Here is a 14,935-nt window from a genome sequence, read left to right on the forward strand (position 1 = left end):
TCTCCCGGGTACATCTTTGGGGCGGGTTTAGGGAAAATGCGCCAAGACCTAAAAGCAGACGCCCCCGGTAGACAACCACAGGCTTGGCTTTGAGGGGGGACAGCCACATCGTTGGGGTTTTCCGTTGCTGTGCCCAGCAGCTTTGCGTGCCCATCTCCACACGGCACGGCAAGGCAGGGACCTTGGCTGGGTTTTCCCGGCTGTCATCACACGGTCCCGCCGGTTTTCCTGACACAGCTCGTCAGGGCAATGTCGGATCGTAGCCGGTAAACATCCGAAACCATCCACCCCGTCTGCTCGGGTTTGGAGTGAAGGTGGACACCCACCGCAGGGTTGTTGAAAACCCCGCAGCACCCATCGAGTCTCCAAATCTGAAAGGTTTGGTTCCGCCTTGTGACTATTTGTTCATTTAGTTCTTTTTTCTTTAATGTGAAAAAAAATGTCATTCCTGGATGCTTTATTCTCATCTTGTCCCCGAGCTCCCAAAGACGCCCAGCACCCTGAGGTCCACCCAGCGTCCCACTTGGGGATGTTTTCATCCCTGAGGGTTGTTTTTTATTTTCCTTATTTTCAGTAGCTTGAGGTCAGAGCAGCACAAGGAAGGAGCAACGTGTCTGTGGGCTTTTGGTGGAGATGTCGGAAAAAGCTCCGAAAGCCTCATTAAAATAATAACAACTTCTCAGTGGCAGGGTGAAAATACACATACGCACATCATCTGTTAACCTCTGGTTAATCCCATGGGTTGCAGGGATGAATTAGGGTTCAGCACCCGCATTTTGAAGCCCATGTGGATGCTGGGGAACATCTGCACCCCCATCCTACACGCTGCTTCGGTGGCCGTAGGTCAGGTACCTGGCAAGCGGCAGCAGAGTTAAGATAACAACGGGGCAGTAAGTTTTACGGGGAGGCTTGGAGTTTAGCTGTACAAATCCTATTAGCATTAACGTCGGCTGTGTGGCTAAATCCTTGCATTCTGCACAGAAATTGAATCCCTGAGGGGCTGGCTTAAATCAACAAATACTCGGGAAGGGAGAGTTGGGAGCAGAGGAAGGTTTGTCCAGGGACAGTGGCTCCTGTAGGAAGTAAATCGGGCAGCGCTCGGGGATTTGGGGCTGCCGTGGTGCTGCGGAGAGTCGTTTCAGGTGGTGGTGGTGGCGGATCCGGAGGACGTGCAATTAGCTGGGGCAAACGATGTGCCCTGGGTGGGCAGCGGCAGCCACCCCGTGCCCTGAGGGGACGAGAGAGGGGAGGGCAGGGGATAAGCACGGCCTGAAATAGCAAGAGGAAAGAGGGGAAAAGGTAGAAGTGAGGGGAAGGAGCTTTATTTGAGGAGCAGGGGAGAAAAGTGGCAAGAGAGGAGGATTTGAGCGGGGGAAGGAGCAGGAGAGGGAAAGGGAGCGGGGAGAGGCGAACACAGAAGAGGAGGGGAAAATGGGGAATGTGGAAAGCAGAGGGGCTGGGTGTTTTTATGGGCAGCCGTGGACATGTCCTGCCCCATGCTCTTAACTCGCAAGAAGACCCAATCTTGGCATAGCACTAGGCAAGAATAAAACTCTCCTGAGCCCACAGTGGCTGGGGATGGGGGTTTGGTTGGAGGTGCCGGTACCCAGCTCCCTGCCCGCACGTCTGCGGCAGCTACCCTGGGACGGGACTGTCCCCTCACCCCCAGACCAGAGGAGATGGGCTGATACAGGCAAACCCAGCTGGGACAAACCGCGGGGACAGAGAGACCTGGGAAATCCCAAAGCTCTGGGGGCTTGCAAAGGCATTGGGGTGTCCCACCAGTCCTGCTCACGTGCTGTCCTTGAGGGGTGATTGGAGCAAGCCTGTGTCTGCAGAAAGGGAAAAGGGAAACGCAAGGCTCACCAAAGATCCCAGAAGCGTGGTATTCCAGTGTTTCTTTCAGATACAAAAGGATTCTTTTGGTTCCTTTCTCTTGGTTTAAACCCAGGGACTGTAATTTTCAGCATGTGGCCGCACATCCCATGTGGATGCATTCCAGCAAGGATGAGCACCCAGCACGTAGCAGGTGTCCTTTGGAAAGGCACCAGGCTTCTCTTTAACCTCCCTTCCCACACCTTTCCTTGTTGCTGTTTTATTACAATGAGAGAGAGAAAGGAGGGGGAAAAAAAAAAAGAGGAAGGGAAAAGCCACCATTTCCTCCAAGGCTGTGAATCTCACGTCGGCATCGGGATCGGTTTTGATCCGTCAGCTCCTGCGGGAAAAGAAAAACTATTGCAGCTTTACTGCCTGGAAATGAGGTGTCCGTAATGGGAGGCAGGGCCAAGGTTTCTCTGTTTAGGAGAGCCCGAAAACCAGGTCCCATCTCCCCACCAGCCCCAGGCTGACGGCCATGAGGAGTTTTACGCCGTGGTTCTGCTCTCTGGTCATTTTTGCCTTTTCTTTGCTTTTTTCAGCCCGGGTTTGTCCCCTGTGATGGTGCTGAGCAGCAAATGTCACTAAATAACTTGGCAGGGTCAGCGACTTGTAAACAGGAGAGCCGGGGAGCCTGCTCATTCACCGGCCTCCTTTTCCTCGGGAAATGTGTTGGGCTTTGAAGAAACCACAGGCAGCACTCAGCTCCCTGCAAATAACCCGAGGAAACGCAACAGCGACTACAATAAAGGCTGGAGGAGCCGTCATGAAAGCTGCACGAGATGCTAACGTGGCACAGCTGCACAAAAAGGGCTTTTCTGGGGGGATAATGGGAAGTCGGGGGGAAACAGGGCTGGTTTGCTTCACGATTCAGCCGGGGAAGAAGTGAGAGGGATGAGCTGAGCTGATTTTTCTCAGCTTGTTACAAGTGCATGACATTTTCTGGGGAAGCATCGGCACCGGTGTCACGGAGGTGTTGCCTGCCGGCAACGTGAGGGACACAGGCTGGGCAGGGGAAGGGACCGGCGAGCTAACGCTCGCACGGTGGTGTGAGCACAGAGAAATCCCAGCGTGGAGACACTGCGGCAGGGGAGGAAAAGCAGTTTCTCAAAAAGCCGGGAAACCGTCAGAGCCGCTACAGCCATCGATGTTGAGGTCCTTTCCAGATGTCCGATGGCAGCATCTCCCTGCGGGATGGGGTGCGGAGTGATGGGGGTCCTTCTGTAGGCGCTGCCCCACGGCTGCGGATGGCCACGGCCCTGGGCTCAGCAGGAGGCTTAAACCAGCGTCCTGGCTGCTATTGCCCTTGCAAAAGTAGTTACTAACCCCCATATCCTCGTTAGATACTCGTGAGGACTTGTACTCCACCAGTCGAAAGTATTCCCGCAGTGTGAAGATTTCTGCTTTTCTGAGATACGGATCTCAGAATGGATCCATACGAATGGAGTAAAGGGAACTTCAATTCATTAAGGCAAATTTTTATTGAACTCCAGGCTGGCAAGTGGAGCCGACTGTGTCTCAAGACAGTGAACACAAGCTCTCAGCAGTCAGGGTGATTACTTATCAACAAAATTAATCTAAAGAGGGGGTTCATTCCCCAGGGTGAGAAGCCTTGATACCAAGGTAAGATGTGAGTTCAGCCAGCAGACATGGACTTAGTGCCAGAGTCTGTGGGAAAAAGTCTGTCATCAGGGAGATACTGGATGATAATGATCGCTCTTGGCCTCAAATTTAATGACCTATTTATTCCTCCGAAGTATCTATGAAGTGTGCTTGGTGGCATAGCCCTGCTTCTGTCCCAGCCTGGCACTCAAACCAGAGGAATCGGAGGCTCACTTGTGTTTCTCAGTCCTGAGTCGCTTTTTGCTGTCTTCTCCATCACCAGTTCATCGCTGTGGTTTTCGCTGCCTGGTCAGCGGGGACCACCCGGTCACGGCCCGTGGGCTGGTTGGGTTGGGCCATCGGGAAGGGCTGGCACGGGCAGCCCGAGGCACTGATGGAGACTCTGCGCTGCACGTCGATGGGGTGATCACGTTGGAGAAGACCCACCTTGCAACCTAATCACGAATCCTTTGTTTCAGGCAAAACTGTCCTTGCATCAGAGAGCTCGTGATGAGCAAAATGTTTTGGGTTGGATCATAGAATCATAGAATCATTAAGGTTGGAAAAGACCTGTAAGATCATCAAGTCCAACCGTCGACCCAACACCACCACCCACTAAACCATGTCCCTAAGCGCCTCAATCATGCAGGTTAGTGCAATTGTCTTGACCAGAGCTGTCAAGAATTGCTTTCAGAGAGCTGTGCCAAATGCTGGTTTGTGTGGACACACAGTTTGACAAGCTCAAAAAAACCCCAAAGCGTTCATATTTAGCATGGAAACCATGTCAGCATCGACCAAGCTTAAACAAGGTGGGTTGTTAGCACTGTTTGGACAGAGCCTTATATCAAAAGCCATTTATTCTGCTATTACTATTCATTATTCCCTCCAGTGTTACCCTGGATGTTTGAGCTGGGATCTGCCTAATCCCGTAAAGCCCAGCTTCTCCTCGTGTCAGAACAGGAAAAAAAGTCATAATTCTCCTTTTGCAGCCTCCCAGGCTGTTGCTATGGGAATGGTGCAATGTCCCCCATTCGGCAGTGCCGCTCTCCTGCCAGTGCAGGTAGGAGAAGACGCTTTCCAAAGGGAAGACTGCCCTGGATTGAACACTGCGCTTTGACAATTAGCCAGGGAAGCTACAAATCACTCCATGAAAGCGACGGTGCCAGACTCGCAGGGGACCTCTTTTCTGAATTGTAAATGAAGGCCCGAGCAAGCCTGGCTCAGCTGGAGGTATCTGAAGGCGCCGAGATTTGTACGTTGGGGTCCTCAGATACCTACAATTCTCCTGCTGCATTTGCCCCGTTTGCAGCCCTCCCCACTCGTTCCACTGCTGGTCCCATCCCACGGTCCCCAGCTCCTCACCCACAGCTGACACCCCAACACAGGCTTCTTGCCCAGGGAGTCGATGCCTGGGTCTCCTCGCAGACCTGAGCCTGCACCTGTGCTTAAACAGGATCTAGTGGAGACACTTGAAGTACAAAAATCCCCTTGAAAATAACCCCTGGGGATGCTGCGGATGCATTTGGGTGCGAGCGGCTGGTGGGGTAACCTCTCCCCCAGGCAGGATGCACAAACCCCACCTGAGAGCAGCAACACTGATAAATCCTCCTTCATTTCATTACTGTGGTCAGCAATTTCTGCCAGACCTGCCTCGTCCCCGAAAACCGGGGGAACCGGGGCACTGACCAGCTCGGGATGCTGGTGCGGGTCTTGGCCAGCCCCATCCCGTAAAAGCATCTTTCTGAGTTCATTGGAGGAAAAGTTGCCAAAAGGTGTCACACCAATGGTGTAAAATTCGGTTTTGCATGGGGGAATTCGGAGCCAGATGGATTTTCAAAGCTAAAATGTGCAACGAAGCTGGTCCCGACGGCGGACTTGTTCAAACCTGGGGAGATAAAACTGATTAAAAGTAACGAAGTTACAAAAAAAATCACGTCCGTGCCCGTGCTATAAACTTTCCCTCGAGTTTGGAAATACGTTATACCCTAGGGTATTTGTCTTGGGGCAGACGGAGAATTCAGCCCATCTCTCCAGATCTTTCTGGTATTTGTGGGTTATCTCGGGGTGATTCAGCGCGGGCTGGAAGGGCTCGCCGTGACCCCCGCTGCCTCCTCGCTCCCCTGGATTTGCTGCTGCTCCCAGGGTGGGTGAACAAAACTTTTCAAACCAGGAGAAGAACCAACGCCAAATGATGTGCGATGGCAGATACTTAAAGAAATACTCATTTTTGCTAAATAGCTGGTGCTCGCAGGGTTCCTGTGGGCCACAGCCGGTGCAGCAGCCCGTCAGGGCATTGTTAGCTATCCCTGTAAATCTTCTGGGTTTCTGTTTTGCTGCGGAGCTCTGCGGAAGCACCCTGAAATACAGCAGAGATCGGCCCCTTCCCCCTTCCCCCCTCCTGTTTGTCTTCTAGAAAACCCCTGCGGAGCTCGCGGAAGCACCCTGAAATACAGCAGAGATCGGCCCCTTCCCCCTTCCCCCCTCCTGTTTGTCTTCTAGAAAACCCCAATAAAACCGAGGCCCCAAACCCTTAGAAATGTCAGGACTTGGGCGCAGGGGTGCTCTCGGCCCCAGCCAGCCCACGGCTGCAAGCAGGCGGGGGGCAGAAATACAAGATGAGAACTTTCCAATGAGCACCAGAAAGAATAAGACAAAGAATCTTTAAAAAACTGTCTAGCATGGCTGCTGCAAGGTTAGCCTGCCTAGCCAACACGTTTTGCTAACGGCGTTGAACATTAGTTGAGTGCTTGAATGCATATAGAGCGCTGAGCGTGGGGGAGCGAAGGCAGCTCCTTCCTCCCTCGCCCTCCTTGGTGCTTCAAACCATAACCTGAAAATGACATCTGTGTGTGTTTAGTCCTATCGCTCGCCCTAAATTTGGGTCTGAACATGCAGATCATCTCTGTATCAAACCTCATCGTGCCGTTCTCCGGCAAATTAAAAGTCTGCGCAGCCTTGGACCGCCTGAATCAGTGCCTCGTCACCCCAGTGAGGTTTGCTGGTGTCCGGGGAAATCCTTTCTGCTGCGCAGGGACTGGATTTGGGAAACCGACTGGTCCCTCTCTTTAAAACAACGTCCTCTATATGAGGAGATTGAAGGCAGGGGACCAAAATGGGACGCTATCTCGGAGGGAAGATCCCGCACAGATCTGCCGAAGGCTGGAGCTCTGCCTTGATCTCTGTAGGATGCACAGACGCCCGCCTGGCACCAACGCTGCATCCTCGCGCTCCAGTGAAGAAAGGGATGAAGAGAGACAGCGGCCGTCCCAGATCAGCCCTTCCCATCACGTGGCCACGTTATGCACGACGTGTAACGAGACGCTTCGGAGCTGTAGAGCGGCAGCGTTACATATTCATACGGCTGCTGAACGCCTCCCAGGTCGGCACTTGCCGGTCTGCAGCGACGGCTGCTTTGGCCCGGTTCGGATTTGTTCAAAAGGTTGGAGAGTTTGCTGCATCCCAGCGGGTGTCCTGACAAAACAGCCATCGCCTTTTCCCAGGACACGTCCCTGCGGGAGCACCTGCAAAATATCCCCCGTGTCTGCGGGGGACCCTCCGTCCCTGTTGTTCGGGAGAGAAATTTTTGGTGGGCTGTGCTGCACGGTGGGGACTGCGTCCAGCCCAAACGGCCTTATTTCCTTCCCGAAATGTCACACGAGACCAGGTCTAAAGCCTTCCTGAAGTCAGAATTTGTCCCGTTTGCGGCTTCTTTCTCATCTGCTCGGCCAGTTTCCTCGTCAAAGAAGGAAATTAGAGAGGTTTGATGTGATCTCTTCTTGAAAAACCCACACTGGCTGCTTTTTATCACCTTGTTATCTTCCAGGTGCTTAAATAGATTTAAAAAACCCCGTACTCCAGAAGCTTTCCAGGCATCAAAGAACAGCCAAGTGCTTTATAATCCCCTTGGTCTTCCTCTTTATATTTGGGAAGAGGAGCAGGAGTCGATCTGCCCTTCTCCCGTCCTCCACTGCGGGTCAGGATGCCTGATGGGTCAGAACTCACTGGATCCTTAAGCCCTTCAGCATCAATGGCACCAGACCCAGAGGCATGGCGTACAGACCTCTAAATCGCCTTTAACCTCCTCATCCCCTGGCGAGACCCCCTCCCCTCCCGCCCCTCTCTCCCTCCAACCCAGCTACGTGCTGGCGATGGAAATTTGGGTTAATAGATGAAAGAAGAATTGCTAAAGCAAATATTTTCTTTCCAACTCCCTCCAACCCAGCTACACGCTGACAATGGAAATTGGGGTTAATAGATGAAAGAGGAATTGCTAAAGCAAATATTTTCTTTCCAAAGCTCTGTTCATTAGCTATAAACACGGGGAACCGCTGCGTATACGTGTTTTAAAGAGGGCTGTAGCTCTGTGGTGAAAGCAGGAATTGGGGGACACAGATAGATCTCTGATTTTCTGTTATTTTAAGAGAAAATCGTTAGCCGAGGACCATGTCAGACCTCCTTACCTTTTGGCCAAGCAAGAGCATCCCAAATCTACAGCATCCCGCAGCACATCAGCCCCAGCACGCAGCATCTCCCCAGCTGGCCGGGCTGCAGGTCTATCCCAGCGGGAAAAATCTGGGCAGACCCCGCCGGCGTCCCGTGAGCATCCCTCCCTGCCCCAGGAAACAACCGAACAGTTTGCAGGCACCTGGGAAGAAAAATGAACAAGGTCCCGCAGGGTCCGGACACAGGTTTGGTGCTTGTTTAGCATTTTCATTAATAGCCTGGAAGCAAGCTGATGAGATTAGGCTTGCTTAAACTAAGGAGAGGAAAACTGGGGTGGGGGAAGGAATAGGAAGAAAATGCCTCCTCTATCCACCACAACCCAAGAGGGATGCTCGAGACCTTTCCCTTCAGACAGACTCTCCTCTGCAGCAATAGCGCTGCTTTCTCCTGGAAACCCGCTAAGGTTTCCTACCCGAGAAGGCAGCTTCAAAGAGCCGAGCTGGTGTCTCCCCCGATACGGCCTCTGACGTGGTTGGAGACGAGGGGGAGCGGGTTTCGCTGCCTCAAACTAACCCCCCACAGGCAGGAGGGGACCGATCAGCTGAGGGGGGCCAGATGAGAAGACGCTTATATAGACTTCCAGTTTTATTGTTACTTTTTGATGGGGTGGAAGCACTCATAGGGAAAAAGGGTGACATGGCACTGGAGAAGATGGGGCTTTCCCTGCACACGGGGAAGTTTGTACCCGGCATCGCTCCAGCAGCCGCATCCCTACGTTCAGGGCTAGAGATGCAACTGTCACATGGCTCCAGCGTGGTTTCCTTCCTCCCATTAGTACGGCTGGGATGGAGTATTTAGTTAAAAGCCTGCTAGTCCCATTTTGGTGGGGAAAAAGAAAAAGGTGTCTTCTTCACAGGCAGCTCGCCTGCTGAAAATAATCCCCTTACCAGAAGAGTTCTGCTGCAGCAATGACAAAGCAGCAAAACCCCGAGGACCAGCGAGTGCACGATGCTCTCCTTGCTTCTTTAAGCATCCACACGAGTGCAGTGCTCCCAGGTGTGGCGAGGATGTAAAGGTCCCCCCAGCCTGTCATTCAGAAATGGGAAAATGGGGAAAAAATGTGATTTGTACACCTGACGGGCATTAAATCCCCAGGAGCTTTCCTTGCGTCTCTCCTCTTGAGCTGAAGGGAGCCCCAGAGGAGCGTGGCCGAGTCCTGCTCACCAGCCCTTCTTTGCCATGATTATAATCCTTAATTTCTGATTTTGCCACCTGCACTGTTTCATAAAATTTTAAAGCTAATGCTCTGCCAAACTCAAATGGCACCGGAGCAGATGTTTAAGTGCAGCCTAGGATGAATAAATTATGGGGCTCGTGGATGTACAGTGAAGGGAGGAGAGGCTGGACGGCTCTGAATGGAGAGATAATTGATTTAAATGACATTGTCCTTTGTAATCACCTGGGATTAGCTCTTTGGGCACAGGCAGAATAAGAGATGCAGCGATTAAAGATACTGGCCTAATGACAGCAATGACTTGCCTGCATGCAATCGCTGCTCAGCCTTTTTTTTTTGGCAGCTCTGCAGATTTTCTGCCTCTTTATCCCACCTTGATCATCAGGCAGGGAGAAGAAAGCGAGGCTGATTTCGGTCTTGGTCTGCCCGTAGCAGTCCAGGACTGACCTTGCAGCGTGTGCTCTGGGAGCCTGAGGCTTGGAAGGGATATCAGGGAAGGGGGGAGCTGCAGCGATGATGCAGCACAGAAACGCACAGAAATAATTTGATGCTGGAGAAAAAGCTCCATTGTGAGATGCTTACGGAGATCAACCTGTTTGGGTTATCCACCGGAGCGCTGGGGGGGATTTGATTGCAATATGTAAGTACTTGCAGAGGAGAATATATTAAGCATTAAAGAGCTTTTTAATTTCACAGAGAAAGGCATAAGAAGAATCGATGGCTGGACACCAGATCCTGACCCAGCAGCACCAAGCTGCTTTTTTTAGCCACGAGGATGGGTAAAAAATGTCTGTGACTCAGAAGCCCACAGGTGGTTTTTGCTCTGCTCTGCTACAGACAACCGTGATGACCCTGGGCAAGTTACTTAACCTTTTAGCACAGCTCAGTCCCTTCCGATGGGTAAGGCATTTACCTGGCAGGGTTAAATAGATTAGCTTGGCAAACCCGCAGCTGCCATGGAGTTAATTATTCCCTCTGATCCCAAGAGCTTGCTGGTGGTCCATGAGTCCTCTCTCCCCGACGGATGCTGTGGTCCTGGGTGCCAGGGCTTGCCCTGCCCCATGCCCGTCCAAGCAGTCCCCATTTTGGGGGCTCGATGGCGAATAACGGCCCGGAGGTGGGATCTGGCTGAACTCGTGGCGTTTTTTGCACTTCACAGAAAACAGCTTTTTTTGCAACTCTGAAACAAGCTCTGCCGTAGTGCATCGGCTTTTGAATCATCATCGTGTCTCTGCCTCCTTATGGCTTGCTGGCAGTGAGATCTGCAGCGTAGCAAAACCTCCCTGCATTGCACCCCTGTCTCAGGCAGCAAACTCAAATAAAACAAAGCAGGAGACGAAGGATTCCTACACCTGGGGACTGCTCGAACGCCCGTGCCGGCCTCCGAGGACGTTCGCCTCCAGCCTGAACCTGCGGCTGGCACCGGGGGCAGAGGAGGAGGGGACCTGATGTGCTGCCGGCAGCAGCTTCAGGGCATTTGTGGGCGCTGGGGTTTTGATGTGCGTGCAAAGGACGCCGGGCAGAAAGGGCTTGATCCTGCCTACGGCTCCCAGGCGATGCTGCAATGAAGAAAATAGACATATGGAGATGAAAGGGGTTTTCTAATAACAAAAGCAGCCGGGTGGAAAGCTGCAGGGAGACGTCTCTGCTGCCAGTGGTAGCTGGTTTTCCAAATTGTGCTGAGTCAGCGTAAAGGAGGGTGGGTGCCTCTGCCTGCTGCGACGGCAGCCGCCTCCTCAGGGGAGAAAACAGTACCGAGTCCCGGGTGGATACCGGCTGCTCCCACAGGCACGGCAATCCCTGCGGAGGGATCAGCATCGCGTCTCAGCGGGGACACGAAAGCCGGGGACTGCCCTGAGAGTGAGCAAGCCATGACTGCGCCAGCACGGGGAGGGGGAGATGGTCCCCGTAAAGATCCAGGAAAGAAAGTGCCCTTAACACCCTTTTATCTCTAGAAACAGGCTCCAGATTCACGTTCAGGTCAGGGTTTGCCTCTCAAACCTCTCCCCTTATAAAAGTTTAAAGACAGACCCCAAATGTCCTGATGTGGGGGGGGCTGAGGGAATAGGAGTGGCTGAACAAGGCCAGGGTAAAGGTCCGTCTGTCCCGGCACCCTGTTCCCAGCGGTGGATGTGTGTGAGGACAGGGATTAGGGACACTTCCCGGGGCGACGCTTTGCAAAATCCTGCTATTAATGGGCTCCGGGAGTCCCCGAAACACAGGTGATATCTCAGTGGTCTCACAGCGGGATTTCCCTGTGCGCAGGCTTGGAAAGCATCTGGATGAGACCTGTCTCTGCTCAGCGTTAATAAATAACATAAATAAGTGGATGCACTCATTTCTGTTTTACACGTGCAGAGCCAGACAGTGCTGTTGGCTCAGGGACTGAGCTCAACCTCGCTCTGCAAGCAGCCCCGCTTGGATCTGGGGGCTTGGTCCAAATTACACCCACACGAATATTGCTGGGATTGCCCTGATATTACACCGATGCCAGGAAGATCAAAACAGGGCTCGGGGCAGAGGCAGCCCAAGCCTGACCCACCTCTTCGGGCATACAGAGGGGTGGTGATGCTGGTGACGGTCCCCAGATGCACTAGACCCCTAGCAGCAGGACCCAGCTCAGCGTCGTGCTGCTTCGTGAGCTGGGTTTTTCCTCTCTTGATCTCATGGGTCCAGAAAGGAACCGCAGCAAGAGGGGCAGGACCTGCAAAATCAAACAGTAAAAACATCGTTGCCACGCTTACTCATTAATCGCACTTTCGGCTCCTCTGCAAGGCTCAGGTGCTGCTGCGCTGCCCCAGCACAGGGGATTTCGGCTCTGCCTGGAAGGCTGGGGGTTGATAACCACAGCCGTGGGGCTGTGGCCTCTCCTTAACCCCCCCTCTCAGCACCAGTCCCGGGTGTTTTAGCAGGTTGTGCTTGCAAGAGTCGGGGCTGTTTGATGAATCAAAAGGCCATTTCTCTCCTCTCCCAACCAGGCAGCATTGCGTGGGGACGGCTGCATGGCAGCGAGCTCCCGTTTTTCCCCTCTCCTGACGGGTGCCGGTGGCATCCCCCCCTCCGAGGCTCTTGGAGGCTGTTTGACAGGTTGGCAGCTGGTCAGGGGGTGCGTGGGGTTTGGGTTTGACACCCACCCCCCCCCATTTGCAAAGCTGCAGAACCCTATCATCCTCTTTGCAGGTATCTACCGTCATCTCCCCATCCCGACAGACCTCTCTGGGTACAGTTAGGATCGTCCAAAGCTGACGGGGCAACCTCAGCACGTCCCCAAGCCTTGCGCAGGCAGACGGTGGCTGCTGCGGGCAGTTGCATAAATCAGAGCAGCCTCAGGGCTGCTCTGCCTTTCTGCTTGTTGCAAACAGCCACCCCAAAGCTGTGAGCCGCCACCCCAAAGCTGTTTTGCAAGCCAAGGATTACTGGAGCCCAGCAAGCTGCCCTGCACCCCAGCTGCACAGAGCCAGCAGGGCAGGATCCGACCCCACGGGCCGTATTTCTTGCAGGTTTGCAAGCTCAGCTGCAGTTTTGCAAGCCCTCGCCGGTCCCACCGGGCAGCTCTCCGCGAAGCCGTGTTGGAAACGACAGCTCTTGGGAAAACCAGCCCCAGGCGAGCGCATTCAGACAGCAGCGTGATGCCAGCACCTTGGCGAAGCGGGGCCTGGGGGAGCCGCACGAAGGCTGTTCCTGCAGCACTGGCGAGAGCTGCCTCATTGCCCGTGCAGCCATTAAAGACAGAAATACCACCGGGTTGGCCGGACAGACAGCCCATGCTAAAAACAGCCTCCTGAGGCCTGGCAGCCTAAGCCCAGAGCCCTGCACGGCACAGAGAGGAACAACTGCCCAGTTAGGTTTGCCCCAGGTGGGTTTTTGGTTTTAAACCTCCCTGGCCAATGCCGCGAGCTTTGGCTGTGCCTGAGGAAGGGATGCAGCAAAAGAAATCGTCCCTGTGGGTTTCCCGAGTGGGTCCCGGCGGCAGGGACAGGGACAGGCCAGCCCCTTGGCGCAGCCACCTCTCCTCGCACCAGCACGAGCACCCAGGTGCTGAATCACGCCAGGGACCCCGCTGGGCTGAAAAAATAACCGTTTGCTTTTCTTCTCTAGGTTGGACTCACCAGCCAGCTGCTGCCTTTTCCTTTCCTGGGTGTCTCAAGCTTCTTCAGACCAACGATGGGCTTGTTCTCACTCCGGAGAAGCTCCTTGCTCTGTGGCAAGGCACGAGAGGACACGGGCTGTGCGTTTCCTAATGCCCCAGCACAGCCGCTACAGGGAATGGTTGGCTCACAAGGACAGCACCGATCTGGTACAATCCCCTTTGCCCTGCAGACACCCGGGGCACGTGAGCTATTTTCATCCCTTCAACAGCTGCAGGAAGACACCCTTGCTCCTGCCTCTGTTAAGGGAGGCAGCTGCAGCCAGCTCTGCAGAGGGCTGGGAAATCTCCCGGCCGGGCTGTCCCAGCTCTGACACCAGAGATCCCCGCGCAGGAGGGGGCTGTGCTTGTGCAGAGCCCATCAGTCCACTGAAACACGCTCCAGAAACTCCATATTCCCTCTCTGCCCTGCTCTGTGCGAGATTTGCCCGGACAAAGGCGATGCTCTGATGGGGTATGTGCTGAGCAGGGTGTCTCGGTGCTTGTCCTACAGCCCAGAGAGATCCAGGCTCGCACCAAGCCACCTCAGCACCTCTGGGTGACAATGCTGAGTGATGCAAGTGCCACTCTCTGGTCCTCGTGCTGCAGGGCACATCTCTCTGACCATCACGGTCCCTTACCAGGGAGGGCTGACACGCCATGTGTGACCAGGAACAGCAGGGTCCTCCTGCCCGGGAGATGGCGGTGGCGAAGGGCAGGATGTCCCGCAGCAGCACTGCCTCCAAGGCTCGGTTTGGGGGAGCACACGTTGCACCCAGGCTCACCGTGGCAGCTCGGGGCTGGAGTGAGCAGGATGGCTTGGGGAGAGCTTGTGCTCTTCAGGGGTTCAGGATCGCCCCGTTTCTCCTGGATCCCTTTGAAATGAGGAATCCCCAGCCGGACCCACACCTCTGGGGCTGCCCAGAACTCCACGTGCCAAGGGGGAGCCGGCTCCTCTCCCCCCGCTGCCAGCTCTCCCTCCTCCCGGCGGATGGGACGCCTGCCATTTCCTTTGGCGAGTGCACTGATCAGAGGCTTTTTTCCCCCGCCATTCAGGCTGACAACTGGGCCTCAGCATCAGCTGCTTGTTGCTCAGCATCAGCCTTTCAGCAAACAGCAGGTGCAAGCGGTGCGACCCTGAGCTCCGCTACAGTAATCCCCGCTCCCCGCCCCGGCCCCCCTCGCACAATATTGTCCCCTCGGCTCAAGAATGTTTTTGTCTCCCCTTCACAGTTGTGAATTCTTTTATATATTGAAAAGAAATCTCCTTCTAATCTTCCTGCCCGGCCATGGCTTGGGAAGAGCGGGTGCCTCGCTGCAAGGGGGAGCGTGGCCCGGCACAGCTGTGCGGGAGGATCTGCTCCCTCCTTGGCAGCTGCCTGCAATGGCCCCCGGCCGAGCCGCTGCTCAGGGAGGGGATCATGCCCTCTCTGCCTGCATCCGTGGCAGCAAGAGCGTGCGGCTGCACGGGCTCTCAACCCCGCCCTGGCAGAGAAACCAGCTCACCCACATGTGGGAAACACGGAGGTGACACAGCAGCAGGTCTCTGCTCCGTCACCGACGTTTAACCACAGCGAGCTCTGCCAGAAGCCCCGGGGAAGGCTGTAAGGCCAGTGAGAGGCCAAACAAGCAGAGCTTGTGAATGCCGCATAACG

Source organism: Aptenodytes forsteri, unplaced genomic scaffold (assembly GCF_000699145.1).
Source record: "Aptenodytes forsteri isolate BGI_AS27 unplaced genomic scaffold, ASM69914v1 Scaffold535, whole genome shotgun sequence".
In the NCBI taxonomy this organism is placed as follows: Eukaryota; Metazoa; Chordata; class Aves; order Sphenisciformes; family Spheniscidae; genus Aptenodytes; species Aptenodytes forsteri.